We start from the raw sequence: 26,184 nt of genomic DNA, 5'->3' as shown, positions 1-26,184 counted from the left end.
GCAGCCTCATGTTCTTTAGATCATATAATATGAATATTGTTCTTCATATTTGCCAGACTGCTGCTTTAAAGTGCAGTAAAATATTAGGGAAGTTTTTAATGTGTGATGTTTTTCTGTGGTTTTATAATTTGCTGGAAGCCTCCCAGAATGGCTAGGGGAAGCCAATCAGATGGGTGGCATATATTATTACTACTACTACTACTACTACTACTGTATACAGCCAGTATACAACCTAATATAGGATGGGATGAATAGTTGCAATGCTTTTCTTCTGGACATGTAAAAGTAAGAAAGGACCAGTCGCCTTCCTCTCTTTCTCTCTAGATGTGTTATAATAGGTGGTGCTATGAGAGATCATAACCACTTCATAAATTTTTGCCTATGTGTCTTAAATCTAGCTAGAGACCTTAATTGCCTGGTAGTAGTCAAAGCATACACATGCTTCCCAAATGTATAAAATCTACTGCAAGCGAAGTAGATGTGCTTAGGGTATAACAATGCAAAAATGGTAGTAATCTAAAATGGTCTAAATACCTAATTTTAAATGAAACTAAGCTTATAGTGATAGATCTAAACCATTTCTTTCAACTGCCTTCAACTCTTTTAGCTGTTTATTTCTGGCATTTTACATAATTTTGTACTAGTTTGAAATCAAAAAGAGTGCAAATACGAGGTATTGAATTTGACATTTTGTTTTGAGTGCTTTTAAATAATTCATATATAGCTCCCTATAAGAACTTTTGAAAGCCAGTGCTGGACAATAAGGTGATAGCGGTATCTCATACGTTTTTTAATCTATAAAGCATAAAATATTTATTTGGAAATAGGCTCCCTAGTAATATTTTGTTACATTTCTAGGCTTTTTCTTTTCTTTTGCAGAGTCTGAGAATTGCAGAGACTGAATACTGTGTCTGTGATGCTCTTATTGTAAAGAATTTGAAATGTGATCTGGCAATATTGGATCTTCCATAATGTACTTCAGTTGCACTGAGTTGCTTCTTCCTGGAAATTAGGTTTTAAAATTTAAAACTGTCTCGAAATTGATGTCTCAAACTGTATTGAAAAAAAGAGAAAACATTTCTCAAGGGCCTATTTGCAAAAAAATTCAGTGATACTACCTTTGGATCATTATACTGCAGATGTTCCATCATATGTGAAGCAAATGTAAAAATAAAGCTAAATCTAGACATTCTATTATAGATGATAAAAACCTGATTGTAGGTATGGTCAACTTAATAATAACAACAGCAAATATGTATCTATATTAGCACCTTACCGGCTTTAGGTAATATGTAACAGATTTCTTTTGAACATAACAATGCACATACAGAGGTCTCTTATTTACAAATACCAGTATTCAAAAATATCATGCTTGGAATGTGTCTTTGAAAACATTGGTCAGATACCCATTCAGAAAACTACTTTGTTGAAGGCTCTATTGCTTTTATCCAGCAGCACTGGGCATGATATATATAATTAAGCTGAAATGTGTGAATACAGTAGTGCACTGTTCTGCAGTAGCATGCATTTGCTGTAAAGCCTTTCAAATATCTGTTCTAGTTTTACCATCAGTGAGGTGCAGTATGTGTGTGTGTTTTCAGAGTGAGTCTATGAACAACATAACCAGCATTTGTATAAAACCGAGGGAAATAGATATATGTGAAGATAGCCTTGTCTGATTTAGAATGAGTCGGTACAAGAGGAATATTTAGAACAGTTCAGTTAGAAAAGGTGCTCTTGTTTCCATTCTTGTCTCAGGAAGAGTTTATTTGCTTTAGACAAGCAAATGTGTGGATTTTTAAAATGCTAGTTGTCATCTGGTATATTATTTTACAAGCTTGAAACTTCCAAAGTTGCACTGTCCAGTGGCAGCTGATAATAGAGGATGTGGCATATAAACTGATTGAAGGTGAATGGATAAAAGGAGGATCAGAAGCATTGTAAGTGGTTAATACTGTAAATCATTTGAAAGCACAGTGTTCCTGCTAACCATATGAAGCTAAATTATACTACATAAGTGAATCCAATTTTATTTTTAAGCTGCCCTGGGAGGGCTTTGCAGCATATATGTAGTTTAAATAAACAAATTGAATTTGAATACCGACTCGCATGTGTTGGTGTCCATTCCTAAGGGTTCTTCTATAATTATCTTTTAGATGTAGTTGCTCCATTGAAATAACTGGATTTCAAGGAATCCATTCTGGAATATTGCTATACACAAATATTACACACAGAGACACACACACGTCAATTATATTTGGCAATAGTTTTTTCCCCTTCCCATTCAGTGGGATGCAAACATTTTAAGCACACAATATGCATGGAAAGAAATGGACATCTCATTGCAATTTGTTTTATACAGTACAGTGGAGTGAAATGCACTGGGATAAGATTTTGGAAGAAAAGTGGGGCAAGATGATGAAAACCTGATAGAATGGTTTGAGGAAGGCTGATCTGTGTTTTGTTTGTGACAAGCTGGAGGTAATAAGAGTGCAGTGCCCGGCAATTTATTCTTCTAAATCCCATTTATGCATTGTGTACAGTCTTTTCTATACATTTCCCCCCATTTCATACATCTTGGGTATAGATTCCATTTCCCCCGTATATTAAATCTGACCAGCCTGTTGGCTTGATATTATCTACTGGCATGTCAAACTCCAACATGAGAATCTTCAGATAAGAAAGACTTTTCTAGGCTTCTTGCTTGCTATAAAGTTTTAAAAATGGAAGAAATACTAGATTACTGTAAAACATCACCACTAACTTTAGTTGTTTTATATAATTACATTTTGACTACCTGCTAAAAAATAGCATTACAGCATGTTATACCAGGGGCGTGGAACCTCTAGCCATGGGTCAGACATTGCTCCCCAGCCATTCCTATTTGGCCTGTCAGACCAGTTTGAAAGAGCCACGCCCACCACCCATCACCTTTCTCCTGGAGGGAGAAGCAGTTTTCTTTAATAGGAAACCACTTCTCCCTTCCAGTGCTGTTACTTGAATCTCTGAAAACTTGAGGTTCATAGAGTAGTGCAGGGCTGTTTGAAAGCCCTTTTACAGCCCTACACTGCTCCTTGAATCCCTGGCTTTCTGAGGTTTGTAGAGCAGTGCAAGGCTGTTTGCAAAAGGGTTTTCAAGCAGCCAAGTTCTGGCAATGGGGGCTTCAAGGCACAGCATCACTTGACATCATAGTGATGTCAGGTGATTTACTTTGCAGTTGAGTGTGGCACATTTAATTAACATATCTAATTAATATCCCATGACCAAACCAAAGTCTTAATACATATGGTAAAATAATCACCTGAAATTTTAGGGCTTACATATGATATGAGATTTATGTGTATATAATTTTTAAAAATAATTATGCATGTCATTTAGTACCAGCACTTTAACCAGAATTCCTCTGGAATAATTTTGTTTCATTGCTGAGTTCTTCATTCTGTCCATTTTTGTGTTAGATTCTGTGGTAAATCACTATTCACTGTTTTAGGGTACAGAAGTTAAAAAGGAGGGGAAAGCAGGTAGCTTTTTTGATTGGGTGGGGGTGTTGTACTTTTTTATTTGTAGTTTACCACCCCAGAGCCTTCTCACAGCAGCATACCAGACTTGTGTCAAGTCAGGTTCTCAGAAGTCGCTTTATACTGTCTTGGCCAAATCCCTGAACATACTGAGTATTTTAATATTTATTCTGGCTATGTTCTTGTCTTTGTACAAGAGGAATACATTGCCTGGATTGTGTACAGGTAGTATAAATCAAATAACCTCCTTAAACATGCTAGTTTAATCAGCAGTTTTCCAGCGCATATTTTACATTTGCACAATTATTTCTTGCTGTCACATGCAATTCCAAACAGCAATAACGTCTAATGAAATTATATTTCATAAAAACGGCATACAAAAGAACAGTTTTAATAGGAGGGGCATATACATTTTGAAAACAAATTATTTTTGCTGGATAGGCAGCAACTTTGGTTATTCTGATTCCTAGCAAATTTGTGCGTCCTGTGCATTTTGAAAGAACTCACCACCACGTAAGTCTGTTTGAGAGAATACAGTCTTTAACACTCCAGTTTCAAGGAGATGAATGTCACTGTTGTAAAATTGGCATATGCACCACATATTTTTGACTGAGTTGGAGCAATACTCTCTCAACTCCTGTCTGCATGTGTCTACTGTATCTGAGATACTCTGATCATAGAATCATAGAGTTGGAAGGGACCCTGAGAATCATCTAATCCAATCCCCTGCAATGCAGGAATATGCAGTTGTCTTATACAGGGATTGAACCTGCAACCAGGGCCACACTCTAACCAACTGAACTATCTACTTGGTCAATGGCATCGTACCTCTTACTTACTTACTAAATTTATATTTTACCTTTTCTGCCAAAGGAGTGCAGGGAAGCAACTCACTCTAAGGAAGGAGGTCCTTTAGTAATACTTCCAGACCTTTCACTCCACCATCAACCAGTACATAACCATTAAATTTTCTTATGACCATAATATAGTTATAAATATAGCTTCTGGAATAAGGTGGAATTTCTAAATGACTACTGTCATTGCCTGAAGGTTTACAGCCAAGTTAAGACATAACTGCATTTTCAACAATACTTGTATAGGCACAAACATCTACAGGATCTACATAGGATTTCAAAAACTACAGTACAGTAGTACGAACTTAATCCATTCCAGAAGTCCGTTCTTAAAGCAAAACCATTCTTAAACCAAGACACGCTTTCCCTAATGAGGCCTCCTGCCGCCGGTGCCCTTCCACCATTCGGATTCCGTTCTTAGACTGAGGAAAAGTTTGCAAACCGGGACACTACTTCCGGTTTTGCAGAGTTCATAAACCGAATCGTTCGTAAACCGGACTGTTCTTAAACCGAGGTACCACTATACTTCAGCAAATTTAGAAATAGATACCTATTAGACTGTATCAGTCTAAAGAGTCAACTGAATCAAGAAAGGGTGGAATTCAAAATAGTACTAAGGAGATTCCTCCATCAGGCAAGCATACTAAATACTTGCACTAATGGCACTATCTCCATTCTCCTCCAGTGAGCTGTTCTAGAGGTTCTCTCAACCTCCCAGGAGCCAACTGGGAGTGAAGAGAAGCCCCATTGTGATAACAGGATTCATTGCACTGGTGGCTTCTGCTATCACAGCTATTGAACATCAATAGTTGTCACCTACAGCTCCCAGCTATATCCTATCTCTAGCGCATCCTTAAGGATCAGCAGCCTGTCTTGGAATGTGAGCTTTTCTTTTCAAATTTTGGGTAGAAAGCTTCCTTTGCCCATCATCACCATCTGAAGCAGCTACTTACCAATAAACACAAATTCAGGAGCTAGCCCTTTCAACTGATTCAATATTAGCATTGTCCTCATATTTGCTCAAGTGATGCTATCATGGGGCAACATAATTGGCAGTACCATCAGGAACTCATGAATTTGCCTATTTTCTGTGTGATACATGTTATCATGTGCCAGCAGTACCTTTCTGCCTTGACACGAAACATTCAGAAACCAGTGGATGAACATGTCTGCTAGGTATTCTCTAACCAGTTTCAAAGGTGCCTTACACAAAAATTTCAGCATGAAGCAGCTGAATTGGAAATCATATGAAGATTTTACACTTACCATATTTGAACTCAGTAGAGACTGAGTAGGTAGTATACTACAGAAAATAATAAATCCCTCCTTTGATGTTGAGATGTACTTTTCAATTGTGGGTAAGTTACACCAATTTTGAGTCTTTTTCTTGCTTTACTGGATCTCACTTTCATTTGTGCTCTCTAATCTGATATTCCTATCCTAGCCTTCTTTTCACATTATCAGTTTTGCTGCCTATCATTTTTATCCTATGCAAGAGACTTAGGTTTACTTGTTGCATTAAAGACACCACAGCACACATCACCTCTTTTTAAAAAGCCCGATGTAATCATAAAATAAGATCACAGCATAAGAGTAACATGAATCCCATATGTCAAACAGGATGAAATAATTAAAGCCAATCCAAATAACCAAAGATTAACTGGACTTGAGATGTCCTATTTTGAGATGATTAAAACAGATGGAGTGAGGGATCTCTTAAGCAACGGGCAGGTGTCAGTAAGATTCTTCATTACTTACATGTGGCTTCACATGTAATGAATCTTGTATGTAGATAGCATTTGATTAGTATTCTCCCCAAATTAATTAATAATTTTAAGGATTAGGACTTTTTGCTTTGGAAAATCTAAATCCTTGAAATATACTCAAAATGTATTTATTCCCCCCCCCAAGCCAGTGGGGGGTTATTTTGGACCCCTGCAGCTATCTGAAGTACGGTAATTGTAAATTTTGTGCAGCAAACCTGACCCACTTAATACTCTGTGTGCTCCTCAACAACGGAGATTGTTGTCCCATGATATTTTTGTCTCCTTCCCTCCTTCCACTTAATCCTCCAACATTGTAGATGGTAGCATTGAGATTATAACTTTCTTGTAAAAAAAGCAGTAGTAGTTTATATATCTAGCAGGTGGAGAATATAAAAAATTCACTGAAAGTAATGATCATCCATCTCTTATTCCGAAAAATGCCCAAAAGTCAGTATATTCTAATGTGTGAAATGCTGTTGTAGTCTCAGTCCAGTTCCCAGTGGACAGGTGTTAACATAATAATTTACACTAATTACATCCTTGTTGACTATCATTTGTAGAAAGGTCAAAGATTAAATAGTTTTAAATTAACCTTTCACTTCTAGATGTGACCGTTTCCTGGCCAGAGATGAGACACAAGTGATTGCAGTGTATGCTTTCCTGTAATGAAGCAATACCTGTTTATGCACAGAAGACTATTTTGAGAGTGTAAAATCAAACACCTCCTGGAGTGTTATTGGTAGAAGACAACTGAAAAGCAAAAGGTAAGTTAAGATAGATGGTACCAACATAATTTCTGATCTTAGACACGTTGGGTGTGATCTGGTAAACTGAATTTGAACGCATTCCTATCTTCCAGTATAGAGAGAATATAGTATACTTTCCCATAATGCAGTGGTAATTCTTATAATTTGGATCAGAATTCCAGTTTCTTTGTCTGAAAAATTGCTTAATTAAATGGTAAATCTATAATTTATCTTGCACATCCCATTTCCTGTCTACCAGTGAAATGTTGATTATAATTACTAATTTTAATGTCAAACAATGCAAAATTAATGGGCTTGAGGCAGCTGTCATTTATCTCTGGAAGAGGTAATGTGCAAGCTGCCATTTCCTAATCATGATATTCTTGAAAGTTTCCAACTTCTTCTGCTTGCTGCCTTCCATCTCAACATCAGTTGCCTTGTGAGGGACCAGGTGCGCAGCCTGGGAGTCATTTTGGACTCACAGCTGTCCATGGAGGCGCAGGTTAATTTTGTGTCCAGAGCGGCTGTCTACCAGCTCCATCTGGTACACAGGCTGAGACCCTACCTGCCCGCAGACTGTCTCACCAGAGTAGTGCATGCTCTGGTTATCTCCCGCTTGGACTACTACAATGCGCTCTACGTGGGGCTACCCTTGAAGGTGACCCGGAAACTGCAATCAATCCAGAATGCGGCAACCAGACTGGTGACTGGGAGCGGCCGCCGGGAACACATAACACCCGTCCTGAGAGATCTACATTGGCTCCCAGTACGTTTCCGAGCACAATTCAAAGTGTTGGTGCTGACCTTTAAAGCCCTAAACGGCCTCGGTCCTGTATACCTGAAGGAGCGTCTCCACCCCCATCGTTCAGCCCAGACACTGAGCTCCAGCGCCGAGGGCCTTCTGACGGTTCCCTCACTGTGAGAAGCAAAGCTACAGGGAACCAGGCAGAGGACCTTCTTGGTAGTGGCACCCGCCCTGTGGAATGCCCTCCCATCAGAGGTCAGAGAGATAAACAACTACCTGACATTTAGAAAATACTTAAAGGCAGCCCTGTTTAGGGAAGTTTTAAATCTGTGATATTTTAATGTATTTTAATGTGTGTTGGAAGCCGCCCAGAGTGGCGGGGGGACCCGGCCAGATGGGCAGGGTATAAATAAATTATTATTATTGTTATTAATATTATTATTATTATGTGCAGTTTTTTTAAACATCGGGAGCAACTTGTGTGCAGTCTTTTAAAGTGAAGGTCTTGGCAAGGTGTGACTTATTGATACTGTGATTTATTTATTAAGGGTACTGAAGTTGGCCAATGGAAACTTGAGAGACAAGACCTTGAGTACTAAAAAAGGAGTTCTTGCAATAGATCAATATGAGTTAAACTGTTTTCCCATGGTGTCCATTTTTTATTTTAGAGATGCTCTCCCATAGATTTAAGCTAAGAACCAAAGTCCTTTCATGTTGTATGAAGGAGAAATGATGATGGATTGAAAACACTCTTCTAGGAATTGGAGTCTGTCTTGCTGTGGATTCTCGTATTTTTTCAGATAATTAATACCCCTATTGAAATCTATATTTCTTTGAATAGTGTTCCTCTGAAAGTAAGTCTTCTGCAACTGTATTTTCAGCCATCAGAGCAGCAGGGGGAATAATGCATTCAAATATGAAATGCATCAAACCATATTTGATTTGTTGCTTAGCAGCCAAAGCAAATTATGGAAATTGAAATCTGAAACAGATTGAACATCATGATAGCAAGAGAGTTTCACTTCTGTTTGTACCATCGTATTAAATAACACAATTTCTGTTCTGTGGGCTTTTTCTACACTTTAGCAAAATTGTTCTGCTGGTGCTTTCAAAATACTCTGTTAGAATGAAAGTAGTGTTATAAAGCTCATTTCTGGCTTCCAACATCTGAACAGATGAGCACATTAATTAGATAATTCAGTGGGAGATATTAGAAGATTCTCAGCATGGTGTTTTAGGGAATGCCTTGAAATTTATTTAATTTACATTCTATTTCAACATTGAAGAATATGAAAATTACATATTCCAATATTCTCATAGCTTGCAGAACTGTTTCATGCTGCACATCTCCTCCTTACTGTTTGGGATTCCTCCATCAGGCTAGATACAGGGCATCACGATTGAAGCAATGTGAAAAGAAAAGTTAGAAATATAGTTAGCTATGATTTTTAACTTCTACTGCCTTTTTCTCTGGTAATTGTCAACAGCAGTCTAAGAAGCCAAGATTCAAGAGTAATTGATAATTAACCAATGCTTCCAATCCAAATTGCTAATCACTGCATATTATGACTGTGATGCAATTTTGCAAATAATTATTGAGTGAGGACTTCTGCTATTACAGTGCAGTTTGAAATATTTCTGTAATTTCTACATTGGTTCTTTTAAGTCAACTGGGGACAATCTCAATATCTTTCTACTTTCCCAAGTCAGGACCAGCAATACAATGCTCAAGCAAAGGCCAGTGCCTTTAAAGCAGGCATCCCCAAACTTCGGCCCTCCAGATGTTTTGGACTACAATTCCCATCTTCCCCGACCACTGGTCCTGTTAGCTAGGGATCATGGGAATTGCAGGCCAAAACATCTGGATGGCTGCAATTTGGGGGTGCCCGATTTAAAGGGTGGCTAGAGACTTTTTTTGCATCCCACTCTGTCCTGATCTGGTTATACAGGACTATATCAATTCTTAATTTCTAATTCATTCTGACTAAACTACTGCCAGCAAAACTTTCAGTTAATTATTCAGTACCGTAGCTGTGAACATTTGTCATCTTCTTAGATTCTAAATGAACATCATATACTGTACAGTGGTACCTCGACTTACGAACGACTCGACAACTGAATTTTTCAACTTACAAATGGGGGTAATGGCCGTGCACTTACAAATGTCTCAACCTCCGGAAAAAAACTGCGGCCATTTTAGATAGGGTTGCTTCGACTTACAAATTTTTCTGTTTTCAATGCATTCCTATGGGAAATCGCGTTTCCAATGGTGTTTTTCGACTTACGAAGGTGCCTTCAGAACGGATTAAATTCGTAAGTCGAGGCACCACTGTACAATTTCTTGATAAAAGATTGAGGTCTGGAAGGGAGAGGTGATTGTTCTTTCGGCTGCAGATTACATTGTAAGTATCAAATGCAAATACAGGTAGCGAGAAGTAGAAGTTTGATTAACAGTTTAAGTGTTTTAGTATAACCTTTCAAATCAATGGAAGCTAAAAGACTAGAGCGAAAAACTACAGTTAAACCTAGGTTTAGAAAGTACTAATATTGTATTTTGTGTTAATACATGTTGAGTGTAGAACATAAGTGATGACATTGACAGTCATGTCTCAGTCTTTTTATAAAACTTAATAGGGAGAATAGACTTAGACAATTTTAGGGGATTACTTTTATTTGTTTGGGGTAGTAGAATGCCCCAGACAGATGCATAAATGTTACGTTGGAGAGGAGCACTTTCATATACTTCCCTGAAATAGTTTTTGTTTGGAAAACCATTTAGGACACTTTAATCCAATATGGCAATTCTTTAACAGAAACTAAGAAATGGAAAGATAGTTTTTAGGGTACATATTTCTACCCCAAGCTGAATTCAACAGTGTGGGAATGGTGAAGCCATATGTAAGAATAAGAGAATAACCTGCTTCTTTGGATTGGTTTTTACTTGAAAAACCATGTGGGACATTTTTGTTGTTGTTTAGTCGTTTAGTCGTGTCCGACTCTTCATGACCCCATGGACCAGAGCACACCAGGCACTCCTGTCTTCCACTGCCTCCCGCAGTTTGGTCAGACTCATGTTGGTGGCTTTGAGAACACTCTCCAACCATCTCGTCCTCTGTCGTCCCCTTCTCCTTGTGCCCTCAATCTTTCCCAACATCAGGGTCTTTTCCAGGGAGTCTTCTCTTCGCATGAGGTGGCCAAAGTATTGGAGCCTCAGCTTCAGGATCTGTTCTTCCAGTGAGCACTCAGGGCTGATTTCCTTAAGAATGGATAGGTATGATCTTCTTGCAGTCCATGGGACTCCCAATAGTCTCCTCCAGCACCATAATTCAAAAGCATCAATTCTTCGGTGATCAGCCTTCTTTATGGTCCAGCTCTCACATCCATGCATCACTACTGGAAAACGATAGCTTTAACTATACGGACCTTTGTCGGCAAGGTGATGTCTCTGCTTTTTAAGATGCTGTCGAGGTTTGCCATTGCTTTTCTCCCAAGAAGCAGGCATCTTTTAATTTCGTGACTGCTGTCTCCATCTGCAGTGATCATGGAGCCCAAGAAAGTAAAATCTCTCACTGCCTCCATTTCTTCCCCTTCTATTTGCCAGGAGGTGATGGGACCAGTGGCCATGATCTTGTTTTTTTTGATGTTGTGCTTCAGACCATATTTTGCGCTCTCCTCTTTCACCCTCATTAAAAGGTTCTTTAATTCTTCCTCACTTTCTACCCTCAAGGTTGTGTCATCTGCATATCTGAGGTTGTTGATATTTCTTCCGGCAATCTTAATTCCAGTTTGGGATTCATCCAGCCCAGCCTTTCGCTGAGGGCGATGAAACAGTAGTTGAGACGGCTAGAGTGCCGGTGGTGGAAAACTCATTCTGAATCAGACCGGACACGGGCTAGAGCTCAACTTCGAGCCTACCAAGTAGCAATGGCGACAGCGAAGAGGACCTTCTTCACCGTTTCTATCACATCTGCAGAAAACAGCAGCAGGAGACTGTTCCAGGTGGTTCACAATCTATCCGAACCACCTTCATCATTGGGGCCTGGTAGGGACCCCAATATCTCCTGCAATGCTTTTGCAAAGTTTTTTGCAGATAACGTCGCTCAGATTCGGAGGGAGGTAGACTCCACTGTGGGAGCAGGGCCGGGGCGGGAGAGTGCTGGAGCCCTGTCTAGTCATGTTTCATGGGATCAATTTCAATCTGTTACCTCCGAGGATGTGGACAGGCTGCTTGGACGAGTGAAACCGACCACCTGTCTCCTTGACCCTTGCCCATGCTGGCTAATAAAAGTGAGCCGGGAAGGGTTGGGCGATGGGCTCCGCGGGGTGGTAAATGCTTCCCTCTATGAGGGAGTATTCCCGGACCCGCTGAAAGAGGCAGTCATTAAACCACTTCTTAAAAAAACATCTTTAGAGCCGACAAATGTGGCCAATTATCGCCCAGTCTCAAATCTACCATTCTTGGGCAAGGTGATTGAGCAAGTGGTTCCTGAACAACTCCAAGCACGCCTGGAGGATGCAGACTATTTGGATCCCTTCCAGTCGGGATTCAGGCCTCATCATGGGACTGAAACTGCCTTGGTCGTGCTGGTTGATGGTCTCCAGCGGGCTAGTGAAAAAGGTGAGAGCTGTTTCCTAGTTCTGCTGGATCTCTCAGCGGCCTTTGATACAATCTTTTTTTTTTTAGTTTAAAATCTTTTATTTCATTATTTTCAAAATTACATCTTAAAAGAGAACAAATAAGAAAACAGAAAAAACACAAAAGGAAAATCCCAAAAAACCATAAAATGAAAGAGAAAAAAAAGGTAAGAAATCATTGTACTTAAATTTACACAAACCAAAATTCTGAGCAGAACCTCTCCATGCGTACAGAAATTGTATTCCAAACATACTAACAGAGATATACTATTCCAATAATAATAACAAATATATATATATATATATGTACATACATGCATATATATATACTAACTCAAAACTCTCAACATTCACCACATAACTCAAGCATCTATTATTCAACATAATATACCAAAAACGTAAAAGAGGGGGGGGGGAGAAAAAAAAATACAACTAATGAAAAGTACAGATACACATAAAAGTAAAAATAGAAATAGAAATGCTTCCGATTGTCTGTCCACTGTTATCTTATCATATACTCCTCCCTTGACTTATTGTGTTCCGTCTCCGGTCATTTCCGGAAAGATTTACCTACTTTAACCTAGCATATATCGGCCTTTGATACAATCAACCATAACATCCTTCTGGACCGTCTAGAGGGGTTGGGAGCTGGGGGAACTGTCATACAGTGGTTCCGCTCCTTCCTCCTGGGCCATGTTCAGAAAGTGGTGGTGGGGGAATGAGTGTTCAGACCCCTGGGCTCTCACTTGTGGGGTGCCTCAGGGTTCTGTCCTCTCCCCCATGCTTTTTAACATCTACATGCAGCCGCTGGGAGAGATCATCAGGGGGTTTGGGCTGGGTGTTCATCAGTATGCGGATGATACCCAGCTCTACCTCTCTTTCAAATCAGAACCAGTGAAGGCGGTGAAGGTCCTGTGTGAGTGCCTGGAGGCGGTTGGAGGATGGATGGCGGCTAACAGATTGAGGTTGAATCCTGACAAGACAGAAGTACTGTTTTGGGGGGACGGGGCGGGTGGGTGTGGGGGACTCCCTAGTCCTGAATGGGGTCACTGTGCCCCTGAAGGACCAGGTGCGCAGCCTGGGAGTCATTTTGGACTCACAGCTGTCCATGGAGCCACAGCTTAATTCTGTGTCCAGGGCGGCTGTCTTTCAGCTCCATTTGGTACGCAGGCCGAGACCCTACCTGCCCGCAGACTGTCTCACCAGAGTGGTGCATGCTCTAGTTATCTCCCGCTTGGACTACTGCAATGCGCTCTATGTGGGGCTACCTTTGAAGGTGACCCGGAAACTGCAATTAATCCAGAATGCGGCAGCCAGACTGGTGACTGGGAGTGGCCGCTGGGACCACATAACACTGGTCCTAAGAGACCTACATTGGCTCCCAGTACGTTTCCGAGCACAATTCAAAGTGTTGGTGCTGACCTTTAAAGCCCTAAACGGCCTCGGTCCTGTATACCTAAAGGAGCATCTCCACCCCCATCGTTCAGCCCAGACACTGAGCTCCAGCGCCGAGGGCCTTCTGGCGGTTCCCTCACTGTGAGAAGCAAAGCTACAGGGAACCAGGCAGAGGGCCTTTTCGGTAGTGGCGCCCGCCCTGTGGAATGCCCTCCCATCGGATGTCAAGGAGATAAACAACTACCTGACATTTAGAAAACACCTAAAGGCAGCCCTGTTTAGGGAAGTTTTTAATCTGTGATATTTTAATGTATTTTGCTATTTGCTGGAAGCCACCCAGAGTGGTGGGGGAAACCCAGCCAGATGGGTGGGGTGTAAATAAATAATGATGATGATGATGATGATGAATTCTGCATATAAGTTAAATAAGCAGGTATACAATATACTGCCTTGCCGTACTCCTTTCCAATTTTGAACCAATCAGTTGTTCCATATCCAGTTCTAACTGTAGCTTCTTGTCCCACATAGAGATTTCTCAGGAGACAGATGAGGTGATCAGGCACTCCCATTTCTCTAAGAACTTGCCATAGTTTGCTGTGGTCAACACAATCAAAGGCTTTTGCATAGTCAATGAAGCAGAAGTAGATGTTTTTCTGGAACTCTCTAGCTTTCTCCATAATCCAGCGCATGTTTGCAATTTGGTCTCTGGTTCCTCTGCCCCTTCGAAATTCAGCTTGCACTTCTAGAAGTTCTCGGTCCACATACTGCCTAAGCCTGCCTTGTAGAATTTTGAGCATAACCTTGCTAGCATGTGAAATAAGTGCAATTGTGCGATCGTTGGAGCATTCTTTGGCACTGCCCTTCTTTGGGATTGGGATGTAGACTGATCTTCTCCAGTCCTTTGCTCACTTCCGAGTTTTCCAAACTTGCTGGCATATTGAGTGTAGCACCTTAACACCATCATCTTTTAAAATTTTAAATAGTTCAGCTGGAATACCATCACTTCCACTAGCCTTGTTATTAGCAGTGCTTTATAAGGCCCATTTGACTTCACTCTCCAGGATGTCTGGCTCAACGTCAGCAACCACACTACCTGGGGTGTACAAGACTTCCATATCTTTCTGGTATAATTCCTCGGTATTCTTGCCACCTCTTCTTTATGTCTTCTGCTTCTGTTAGGTCCTTACCACCTTTGTCCTTTATTATGGTAATCTTTGTACGAAATGTTCCTTACAGATCTCCACTTTTCTTGACCAGATCTCTGGTTTTCCCCATTCTATTGTTTTCCTCTTTTTCTTCGCATTGCTCGGTTAAGAAGGCCCTCTTGTCTCTCTTTGCTATTTTTCGGAAATCTGCATTCAATTTCTTGTATCTTTCACTATCTCCCTCGCATTTTGCTTGCCTTCTCTATTGGATGGAACAAAAAAGTACCACAATGGCAAAACATTAGTAGATTTAGTGAGGTTTTTTTGTTTTTTGTTTACGGAATGAAATTTTTGAATTACACGTGTCTGAAATTTGTGGACATTAGCTACAACTGTGCAGGTGACCATATCCTAGCAGCTCTGCTTCTGTGTGAATTCTGCAATGAAAAGTGACCCTGGTGTGACTTTCAACCTAGTATATGTGGAAGAAAATTCAACCACATAACACAACTTTTTCTCCTGTCCCTCAATGATTGTAAATGAGAGCTGACTCACACGATGCATCTGCTGTTTGACTGTAGGTGGGGGATTGAATGTTTAAGTGTCCCCACATAAAGATGCTAACATTTCAAAGAGAACACTAGGGTTGGAATTCTTCTCCTTGGGCAATGAAATCACAATCAAAGGAAAGGCTACCCAGGGAAGCAAAAGCTTTGAACAGAAGGGGTAGAGCACACAGCAGTCACAGGAAATGAACAAATTGGCACAGAACTACAAAATCTACTTAAAAAGGCAAAAGATACAATAATCATGGCTGTGACCCACTCACAGCTAGTTGTGGTTTGGCAAAGAAATATGATTAATAAACATAAAACACTTAAAGATTTGATAATCATCACAATTGGGGTCAGTAGAGACTGGGTGTGGCCAGGTTGCTGCAGAAAACAATGGTTTCCTTAGCTGCTTTTTGTTTCTTTGCGTATCAGGCAAGGATAATTGGATTTTTCTTTTTTTGAATGCCTAATGTTCTGAACTGCACTCTTAATAGGTTATAACATGACTATCATGCTTTCCTGAGCCTTTCATCTTCACTTTGCTACATCGCACTTCTTCCCACAAACTTGTTTATAGCTGTGTGTGTGTGTGTGTGTGTGTGCACGCACATACACTCCTGTACGCATACCCATATGTTTACGGATGCATCTGTCAGCTGCAGATAGCATTTCATGTGTCTGAGAAAAGTGTTCTTTGACCCACCAAAGCTTATGTCTGAATACTTGTTCATCCTGAAGTTTCAGTGGACTAGCTCCCACCCCCAGTATTAATTCTTGGCTTCTTAGACTGCTGTTGAGTCACTAATGGAAAATCTTTAAAAAGAAGGATGTGTTCCAGTTTTGAGTTGGTACACAGAGTACAGAAGCATCCATATACACCAGCGAACCAAAAGGCTGGCCATGTGGTACTGTCTGCTCTTATATTTTGCCCCAAGCTTCTACTGTAGATATGCCATTCTGTTTTATCATGGCCATGCTAGACTTGTACCTCCAGGGTGAGCTGTGTTATAGCAATGACAAAACTGTTCTGTGCCTTCCAGCAGGGATTCCAAACTGCTCAGGCAGATAAAGGCCCTTGCATGCGGTTAAATCTTGCTTGTAATGCATTGAAGGTTTGGCCACAGTCAATCTGTAGCTTAGGAAAGTCTTGCTGGTAGAGAGATAGGATTTCTGGGAGACCTCTACAACAGCCGATATCCTCCTAGATGTGTCTGTTTGCAACTCTCTCTCATTCTTTAACCTCTTGTTAGACAAACATCCCCCAACTGCTGGAAAGGTCTGGATTGTGCACACTTGATTTTTATATAGGAGAAGGGAGGTGGAGATTTTTAGACCTTGAAGCATATTGTGCAGTCTGTGGATCAAAACAACTGTGCTTCTTTGGTTATTTCCCTTAATATAGAATGTATTTTGTCCTCTCCTCTTTTTTTGTTATTGTAAAAATAAGTTGCCACAGTTGGCATTTTGTGCAGACAAAATCTTTGGATTCAACCCAAAATCACCAGCCCAGGTTCTGAGTAATAACAAGGCATGGGAGAGAGAGAGAGAGAGAGAGAGAGAGAGAGAGAGAGAGAGAGAGAGAGAGAGAGAGAGAGAGAGAGAGAGAGAAGAAAGCATTTTTTATGATGCAGGGAAGAGGGCATCTAGAATTTGTCATAAGAAGGTAAAAGATACTACAAATAAGAGAATAAACAAAAATTATGCAAAATCATAATACATGATATAGAGCCAGTTTTTCTGAAGGCAGCCTTAGTTTTCACTACCAGAAACAAATAACAGATCTTGCTTTCTGAATTCTGGTTAAAGGAATAACTGCTGCTCCCTTGCTAAGAACAGCAAAAAAATCTGGGAAACTTACCCCAATCCTTCTTTTAGCCATACAAAAGATACCACAACCATATTCTGCCTTTAGCCATTTTCGTGTTTGACGTTTCTGCACTGCTGGAAATGTGCATATGTAAAGCTACCTACAGAAGTGTGTGGGGCTTTAAGAACAAGGTATTTGTAGCCCTGGGGAATAGATGGATTCTTCTTTGTGCACAGATAATGTGTACAGTAATATTTATGTTTCTGTAGAAATTTTGAATGTGGCAATATTCATTTTGCTGATATGGACATCAATATCTTTTATTCACAAAACTATTGAATCCTATGCCATAGAATGTGTGTTTCTGGCCATGTAGCAACAAGCTACTCAAGCACTTTGAATTGTGCTCAGAAATGTACTGGAGCCAATGTATATATATTTTTAGGACTGGTGGTATGTGCTCCCGGCAGCCACTCTCAGTCACCAGTCTAGCAGCCACATTCTGGATTAATTGTAGTTTCTGAGTAACCTTCAAAGGTAGCTGCACATAGATTGCATTGCAGAAATCCAAACAGGAACATCTCAATTTCTTCCCCCAATCCCCAATCTTGAGAAGCTGAAGAATCTTAATTTTTCATGTATGTGGAGCATACTAAAGTTCTCAGTTTTTTGAGGTTGCAAATATATGTACAAAATGTTGGTGTGAAAATCAAAACCTACTTATCGTGCTTCTTAGCGTTGTCATATAATTCACTGTAATTCAGTGGTACTAGATTTGTTCCTAGTAACAGCTGCAGTGGCAGATGTTGGGCTGTCAAATTTCAGCAGCTCCTTCTGGAACGCTAAAATTCAGCATTTTCTCATCTACCTCTCTTGCTCCGTTCCACATCACTGTTGAGATGTGCCCTGTGGCACCAGTGTCCAGTGCAGCCGAACCAGTTACACTAGCCTAAAATTGCCTCTGGCAGCAGGGCTGGCTCCAGAAACATTCCTAAGCAGTAGCAGCAGACATAATTAACAACTGGGAAGGGGGGGGGAGGGAATAAACCTTATCAGTAATGGACCAGCAATCCTATTAGATTTCAAATAACTATACTGTCTTGTAAATCTGTCTGGTTCCAATTGGCTACTTTGAAGGAGGAAGTGTTTAAGAACTGGTGCTATTGCTTCTGGGTCAATGAAAAAGCTGTATGCCCACCTTGGCCTCAAGGCAACAAACCTGTTCCCTAAGAGCTAGAAACGCAGTGGAATGAGGACACACCCATGACTTCTGTCCAGCAGGTAGATAGTTTACTTTATACATGTGACAAACTGCAATACATTGGAAATTCTCCACCCTTCTGGTGATTTTCTACCTTCATATCAGTTTTTGTAATTTATTGTGCTACTTTATTTGAGAGCTTGGCATTTCTTAGATCAAACACCCTGTTAGATCACCCTGTTGCCTTACTCAGTTAGCTGCTTAACGTTTCTGTTAGCTTGATCCTTTGTTTCTGGGGCCAAGACACTGTATCAGCTGGAGCTCCCTCTAGCTTACGGAGCTGGCTTAGTCGCTGGGCTAGCTACCCTTAGCTGCTGATGAAGCCAATGATATCAGGTGGTCTGACTCAACTTCCATGGATTAGGAATTTGAAAGAGTGGGGGGATTTAGGAAGTGAGGTGTGGACAACGGATGTCGACCAAGAGGTATGTGGACAGTGAGTAACTAGTGATTGATGCTCTGTTGAGGATTCAAAAAGAAAACTAACTAGGTTTTACCTGGCTTAAACTGAACTGAATGCTGAAATTTTCAGCTGCGTCTTTTCACCTAGAAATCCTAATCTTTGTAACCTGGGAAAATTGAGTCTCTACAGAGCTTTATCTAAAAGTTATGCCTATGTATGATTCTAAACTGACTCCCGCTAGCTAGGTCTGTATTGTGTGGAACTAGAAAGGTGGGGGTGGGGGGATTATTCCTTCTCCAAAGTTGAGATTTAGTCTATGTTTTTTTGTTTACTGTGGTCCTTGTAGTTTCCCAGCTAGGGTAGAGCTGAAAACTTTTGGTGAGAGAAGTTTGGAAGAGACATTCTTCACTCGGTCATAGCAGAGTTAGCACAGTGGTGGTTGCTTCACACACATTAAAACTTTGTTAGATTAGCATCTGGCCACATCCATCTTTAAACAAATGTTCCTCATGAAAATACTTCAGCTAGAATAAATTACAGACTCTTAGGTTTACAGATTGGTGAATATTCTACTCACAGTTCCCAGAAATTACAGCAAACAAGTCTCCCATCAGCTGGCAGTAAAATGAAGATGAAAAAGGTTCTAAACCGCTTAAGTCTGAGTAAGAGACAGCGACTGGTAAATTTAATAAATAAATAAAAGAGAAGAAATTAAAAGAGAAGAACTTGGCTTTCTTACAAAAAGGATCATGCAGTCTTTGGGCTAGCAAAGATGCAGACTTTAAAATCTCCCTTTTGGAGAGATTCAGTTCACTTGCATGATCAGCTGGGGTGGGAGCCAAAGCTGCATGATTCCTTGCTTGTTTCAGGAAGCAAGGAGAGAGGGAAACACAGAGGTAAAAGCTGCTGGGAGCCATCTATGCCACACTCACTGGCAACATGAGCTCAGGGCTTAGGTTAACCCTTATGCATGCATGTGTAAGTCAGTACAGTAACTACCGTGTTTCTCCTAAAATAAGACACGTCTTATATTTATTTTTCCTCCCAAAAAACACACCACAGCTTATTTTCAGGGGATGTCTTTTTTTTTTTTTTGCTGTCTTTGCGGAGGGGGGAGAGACGGAGCGAGGCGAAACGGTGTGTGTGTGTGGAGAGCACAGACTGCCCACCTTGCGGGGGTACCCTCCTGCTGCTGCATCTGGGTAAGGAAAAGGGGACTTCTCCCTCGCACGCGCGCACAAGAGCACCAGAAGAGTGCTCTTCGCGCTGCACTGTGCTCCCCGAAGCGGCAGCGCGAAGAGCCTGGTGAGAGGCAGCTGCGGCTGCAGGTGAAGCCCGGGATCTGCGTGGGCGACTGGGGACAAGCGCCCTGAGCGCTGCGGCGGTAGCGAAGAGGCGCCCGATCAGCTGAGAAGCGGGCTGATCGGGCGCCTCTTCGCCACCGCCGCAGCGCTCAGGGCGTTCGCCCCCAGTCGCCCACGCAGATCCCGGGCTTCACCTGCAGCCGCAGCTGCCTCTCACCAGGCTCTTCACGTTGTGCTGCGCTCCCCGAAACGGCTCCCACCCCCGGCTTATTTTCGGGGGATGTCTTATATTTATTCTACTATTGAAAAGCCTGACATGGCTTATTTTTGAGGACCGTCTTATTTTAGGAGAAACACGGTACATATTTACCTGCACCACACCTGGTGCCACATAAGATGTCAGGTGTGGGGCAGATGGGTATGGTTTGGTGGGCACGGGCCAAAGATTTTTCACCACTGATAGTAAAATGTTCAAGTTTGGACCTAGAAACTAGCCCCAAACCTGAGAACTTTAGCACTATATAGAACAGCAGGCTAAGGTTTCAGTAAAGGTGCTGCTTTTTCCTTCTCCACTCCTCATCATCTGCAAGAATCAAACCATTGTAAAGGTAAAGGGACCCCTGACCATTAGGTCCAGTCATGACTGACTCTGGGGTTGCGGTGCTCATCTCGCATTATTGGCCGAGGGAGCTTTTGGCGAACCAGAGCAGCGCACGGAAAAGCCATTTACCTTCCCCCTGTAGCGGTACTTATTTATCTACTTGCACTTTGACATGCTTTCGAACTGCTAGGTTGGCAGGAGCTGGGACCGAGCAATGGGAGCTCACCCCGTCGCGGGGATTTGAACTGCTGACTTTCTGATCGGCAAGCCCTAAGGCTCTGTGGTTTAATCCACAGAGCCACCCGCGTTTCTACAAAGCACTTATTTGTCATGATCCTATGATCCCATTTGTCTTCAGTGGACAAAGCTGAGGATTCAGAGGTATATAAGGGTTTTCTCCTCAGAACTGGCCCTCTGTTTTTTTCCTGCCGCACAGTTGGAACCTGAGGAAGCCATTTTGCAGTCTTTGAATTCCAGGCCTGAAGCTCCAACAGAACCAGCACCATTTGAGTCAACAGCTAGTGATCATGATGAAGTCTCTTTAACAGATGAGACTTCATTTACTAGAGGTGGAAGTAGTCCTGCAGCTTCATCTAATGCTAAATCTTGGTTTGCTGTTCAGCAAACCTTGCACAGAACTTTCCAAGACATTTACTGATTTGCTTGGACTTTGCCTTATCAGAACCTGACTTCTGCTTTGCTTACCTCTTTTTTTATCTAAACCTGAATTTTGTCATGCTTGATATTGTCTGGCTAGAAGTTGAATTTGGACTTGCTTTACTTTTCCTTGTAAATTTGTGCCTAGCACTCTCGTCCTGCTTGAGCTCAAACCTCACCCAGCTGAGACCACAATCTGAAACAGACAACTATTCTGCTGTTCATGGTCTTTGTGGGGAAACACCTCTTAGGGGCTGGTGTTACACTGCAGCATTTTGTTGCAAGTTTTTACTTCCATATTAAGAATTTGCATTGCAGAATAGAAGCCACACTTATTCAAGTGTTTGTGTTATTGCAATAGTCAGAATTTCAACTGAATGACTGTGCTATTCATTGTAATGTCAGAATGATAAATATGGGACTTATTGCTATGGCAGTAGTGCCACATATTAGTGTTTTGAATAAAAAACAAGCACATTTCAACCTAATGGGATGCTATATATGACTATGTGGTAGCAGTTTTTCAACTCCTTAGGCTGCAAAGAATTTTTATTGTAAAATGGTACTCTCAAAAGAGCAATTACTTCATTTAGTTTGAAAAAACTGATTTAAATATAGTTTACACAAAATCTCATCACATTCTGAAAATAATAACTTGTATAGCTAAAGGTGTACTGTGAGTACAAACTTGAAGTATGATAGCAAAATTTCTCAACAATGTAGCTCAGAATTTTAATTTGAAAAAAGAATGCTACTTTACATATTGCTAACCTTTTACTGTATATTCCTGCATATAAGACTACTTTTTAACCCAGGAAAATCTTCTCAAATCGGGGGTTGTCTTATACGCCGGGTCGTATTTCTTATACGGCGAGTTATCCCAAACACTATATTTTAACTGGAAACGTTGGGGGTTGTCTTATACGCCCAGTCTTATATGCCGGAATATACGGTAAATAAAATTGAAGACCCTTCTGTACAACCCAGCCATGGACTCTCTAGGGCACATTTTGAATTTCTGTAGAAGATTTTAACCCTGCCAAAAATATATCTGTATAAGATTATACCGTATATTCTGAGAACAGCTGGGAAGAGCACTGTCCCTGGTTTGGCTCCAGTTCCATGTTCTGTTGCCAATCAGTACCTCTTTCATTAATTTAGCATTACTGTACAGTATTCACATTTATTTATATAGCCCAATTAATGTATATGGCTCTGTACATAATTAAAAGAAGTAATTCTGCCCCAAAGCATGTACTGTCTAAAACAATGAATAAACAATACAATTAAAATAAGTTAAAATGTACTTCCACATTTTCAGACTCTAGATCCCCTCACCACACAATAGTCATAAATTAGCCCTTGGAGAGTGATAACACGTTGATCACTGTAGTAGTAGTAATGGATTTCTTGTATCAGCAGGGGCTTCACCTAGATTACCTTTGAGATCCATTCAAACTCAATAATTTCTTATATCTAAAACATTTTTAACTTTATCACTTAAAAAACAGTTAATTGGAGTTATAAAATATAAAACTTGATAAATATATTTAGGAAGCTGAAAATTTATTGGGTGATATCCAGTGTTGGTTATACTCAGAGTAGGCCCATTGGAATTAATGGACTTAAATTACTTAGCACCGGATAGTACTAATTTCTGAGCAACTGATTTCCTGTGATCTTAAGGAATGTTAGGCAGTTTTTAAATATAAGAAAATAGCTTAAATAAAGTAATTTTAAAAATCTATAATAATTTATCAAATGAATCTAAATTAAGTATACACCACTCTTTGAATAATCAGCAAATTAGATCACAGACCTTTGAACAATAGATTTCGTTTTGTCTGACATGATTTATTGTTTCATTAGCTTCCATTTTCCAACTTGGATCTTCAGTATCGTCAGTACAATGAGCTGCACACATTTATCTCTCCCCCCCCCCCCCCGGGCGAACATCGCTTCTTGTTGCCTGTATGTCCTAGCCTAGAATTTAGGAGTTATGGTTCATCACCAAATATATCCTCCTCCATTTTTAAAAAATCAACCTTCACATTTCTGAAGAAGCGGAATCATGAGCACTAGGGGTGAGTGTATCTTTCAAAAGATAGCACTATTAAGGGAAGAGATTGTGTGTTGAATTCCAGTTCTTTTGTGTAAGGGCCGGCGGTCCATTTTGTAGCATCAGAATGACAGGAGGTGTTCAGTGTGATTAATGGAATCACAGCTCTGTGATTGACTGGCCCGTCTGTGCTTTCTGTGTATTTAGAATTCTGCCACTGATGACTAATTGTGAAGTTAACGTTACAGTGGAGGCTGAACTGCAGTTTTTTTGGTTTTTAATAGCAGAGTGAATTTGTGCATCCCTTTTTTAGCTGTTAAAGTTTAGGTGTAAAATAAATGTACAGTACTAGATGGCATTTTGTTATTTATAGAAAATAGGGGACTTTTTGAAGTTGAAATATACTACCTTTAACATAAATTGGTGTGCATTTTATTTAAACTCAGATTATTCAAGTGTTGTCTGAATTTGAAAAGCAAGTTATCCTTAAGTAGTGGAAATGGATTTGAGATTCCAACTGTACACAAGCAGTGTTCAAAAAAAGTAGATTTTTGAGAAGGAAAGCCTTCACAGCACTTTAAAAATTATAATTCATTAATGATGTAATTATATCCTTAGAAGATATAGTTTGTTTAAACTATTCATGTTTTTAGCTTTAAAAATGGATTGGTTATCTATGGCTGTCAATAATACAAAGAGCTGTTGTGATCAGCCATAGAGCTTTTGTGGCTGTATGCTATACGTAGCAGCAGTGGAGAGATAATGAATGAGCTCAAAGTGAAATCATTTTGAAAAAATAGGTCTAAAAAAAGAGCAATTTTATACTAAATTACATTAATTTTTATTTTGGGGAGTGCATATAATGGGAACAAAAATCAGCCTGTGTACTAATAGTTGCACTTCAATGCAGTTTTTTATGGGTATAACTCACCCTAAGGTAAGCAGAAGTCCCCATTGATTTCAGTGGGAGATAGCTATGCATTTACTTAAATTTCCCATTAAAATAAATGGAGTTAAATGTGCTTAGCTGTAGCTGGATTGTGGAATGGGTATGTTTTTGAAGAATATTTTGTAATGGTGTATGTCAAAATATCAACACTGTCAGAAATTTGAAAGTGTATTTGTTACTACAGTATTATACTGAGTTTTCTAAGCCACACTATGTGAGCAGTGTCTTCTGAAAGGAGAGTTAACAATTTTTAAATCAATGAATAAAATAGACTAGAAATGTGGGTAGCCAGGTTGTAGTTTTTAATGCGTACAGTATATTTTTAGGGCTATTCTTGCTTTTCCCTACCTTGAGATAGAATACTAAAAAATCTATTTGTTTTTAATGTAATAAAAAGCACATTACAGTATTTAGTGACCTAGCCACCGTCATCCATGCCTTGGGCAACTTCACAGATTGACTAGTGTTATGCTTCTAGACAGGGCTGCTCTTACTGTCAATTTCAAAACTTCATCTAGTCCACAATGCAGCCAAAATGGAAGAAGGTCTTAGTTAGATTCATACGCACAAATATGAGAAAAAATAATATATATATGTAATTTCTCTAAAAGCATACATGTTAAAGAGACAGAACATACAGAACATAAATCTCTTTAAAAGAGACACAATGATAACAATTAAGTGGAATGTAAACAAAATTGAATGAATTTAAAAATAGTATTTTTATGCAGGCAATTCCCCATTTGCACGGGTGTTGTGCATGTCAGCAGTTGTACGTAAGACCATTCCACCCCCTTCTGGTGTGGAAAACCACGTGCGGGTCAGCAGTCATGCATTGATCAGACGGCCGCAAAATGGTCGCCGCCTGTACTTATAAAAATGAGTATCTTGAGCCATGCAAAGCTGTAATAAATGAAAATACTTAATCCACAAATCTGTCATTTCAAAAATTTCAGATTACTTACATATCTTGCAATAATAAAAATTCTCTCAGATTATATTCTAATAGTAATCTCAAATAGATTCTCCAGCAATGCTACATTTTCTTTCTCTACAGTTTTATCAGTAGGTTCTTCTGTTTACTACATTTCTTATAAACGCTCACTGTCCTACCTTCCATTCTGTCAATGGAAGGCAGGTATATATTAATTACTGGTAATCCACCAGTTAACAAATCCATAATTTATTTATTTTACTTTTATTTAACAATGTTTATAGACTGTTTGTTTGAAATACACTCTTTAAGCAGTTTACAGGAAATATCAAAATACCAATTAAAATGTTTAAAACTATTTAAAACATTTTAAAATAGTTTAAATTAACTATAAATGAGATTAAAGCATTTCATTTTGTTCTATAAGGCCTTTCCATTAAGTTACTGGTGAGGCTTGTGTTAGTTTATCTCTAATGCAATGTCTGATATTTGTTACCGCTGCATATAGTTGTTAAATATTATTTAGATTTTTAAAATAAAATTTTATATTATATTACCATACACACACACAATTAATTTCAGGTTTTTAAAATTGAAAAGCAGTTTTTGGAAAAAAAATACAAATTTTTCATTGCTTCTGTAATGAGCATATGATTTACAGAATGATCCTACAGTCCAGTAACAGTAGATGCTGGAAATTCTATAGCAAAAAAACAAAACAGAACACCAGCACCTGCCACACACCCTCTTGTGCAGTCTCCACCTGCATGGCTGCAATGGTGACGATGCCCCTATGTCACTTAGCTAGGGAAATAGATGTGGTGGGCAGTGACACACCACCCCAGGGCCAA

General features: G+C 39.9%; 1 protein-coding gene across 3 annotated transcripts in view; it reads left to right on the top strand.

Annotated features, from left to right (window-relative positions):
- Window positions 1-26,184, top strand: part of WASF1 (WASP family member 1) — a 46,028-nt gene that overhangs the window by 1,945 nt on the left and 17,899 nt on the right. For 2 of the 3 annotated variants that reach the window (XM_035109058.3, XM_088666007.1), the window contains exon 2: window positions 6,744-6,902. The exons of the other annotated variant lie outside the window; for it this stretch is intronic. The gene's annotated coding sequence lies outside the window, so the exon portion shown is untranslated. The remainder of the gene's footprint in view (window positions 1-6,743; window positions 6,903-26,184) is intronic. 3 annotated transcript variants of the gene reach the window in all.

This window comes from Zootoca vivipara, chromosome 3 (assembly GCF_965207765.1).
Source record: "Zootoca vivipara chromosome 3, rZooViv2.hap1.1, whole genome shotgun sequence".
NCBI lineage: Eukaryota > Metazoa > Chordata > Lepidosauria > Squamata > Lacertidae > Zootoca > Zootoca vivipara.
This window is presented reverse-complemented; position numbering and strand designations above follow the sequence as displayed.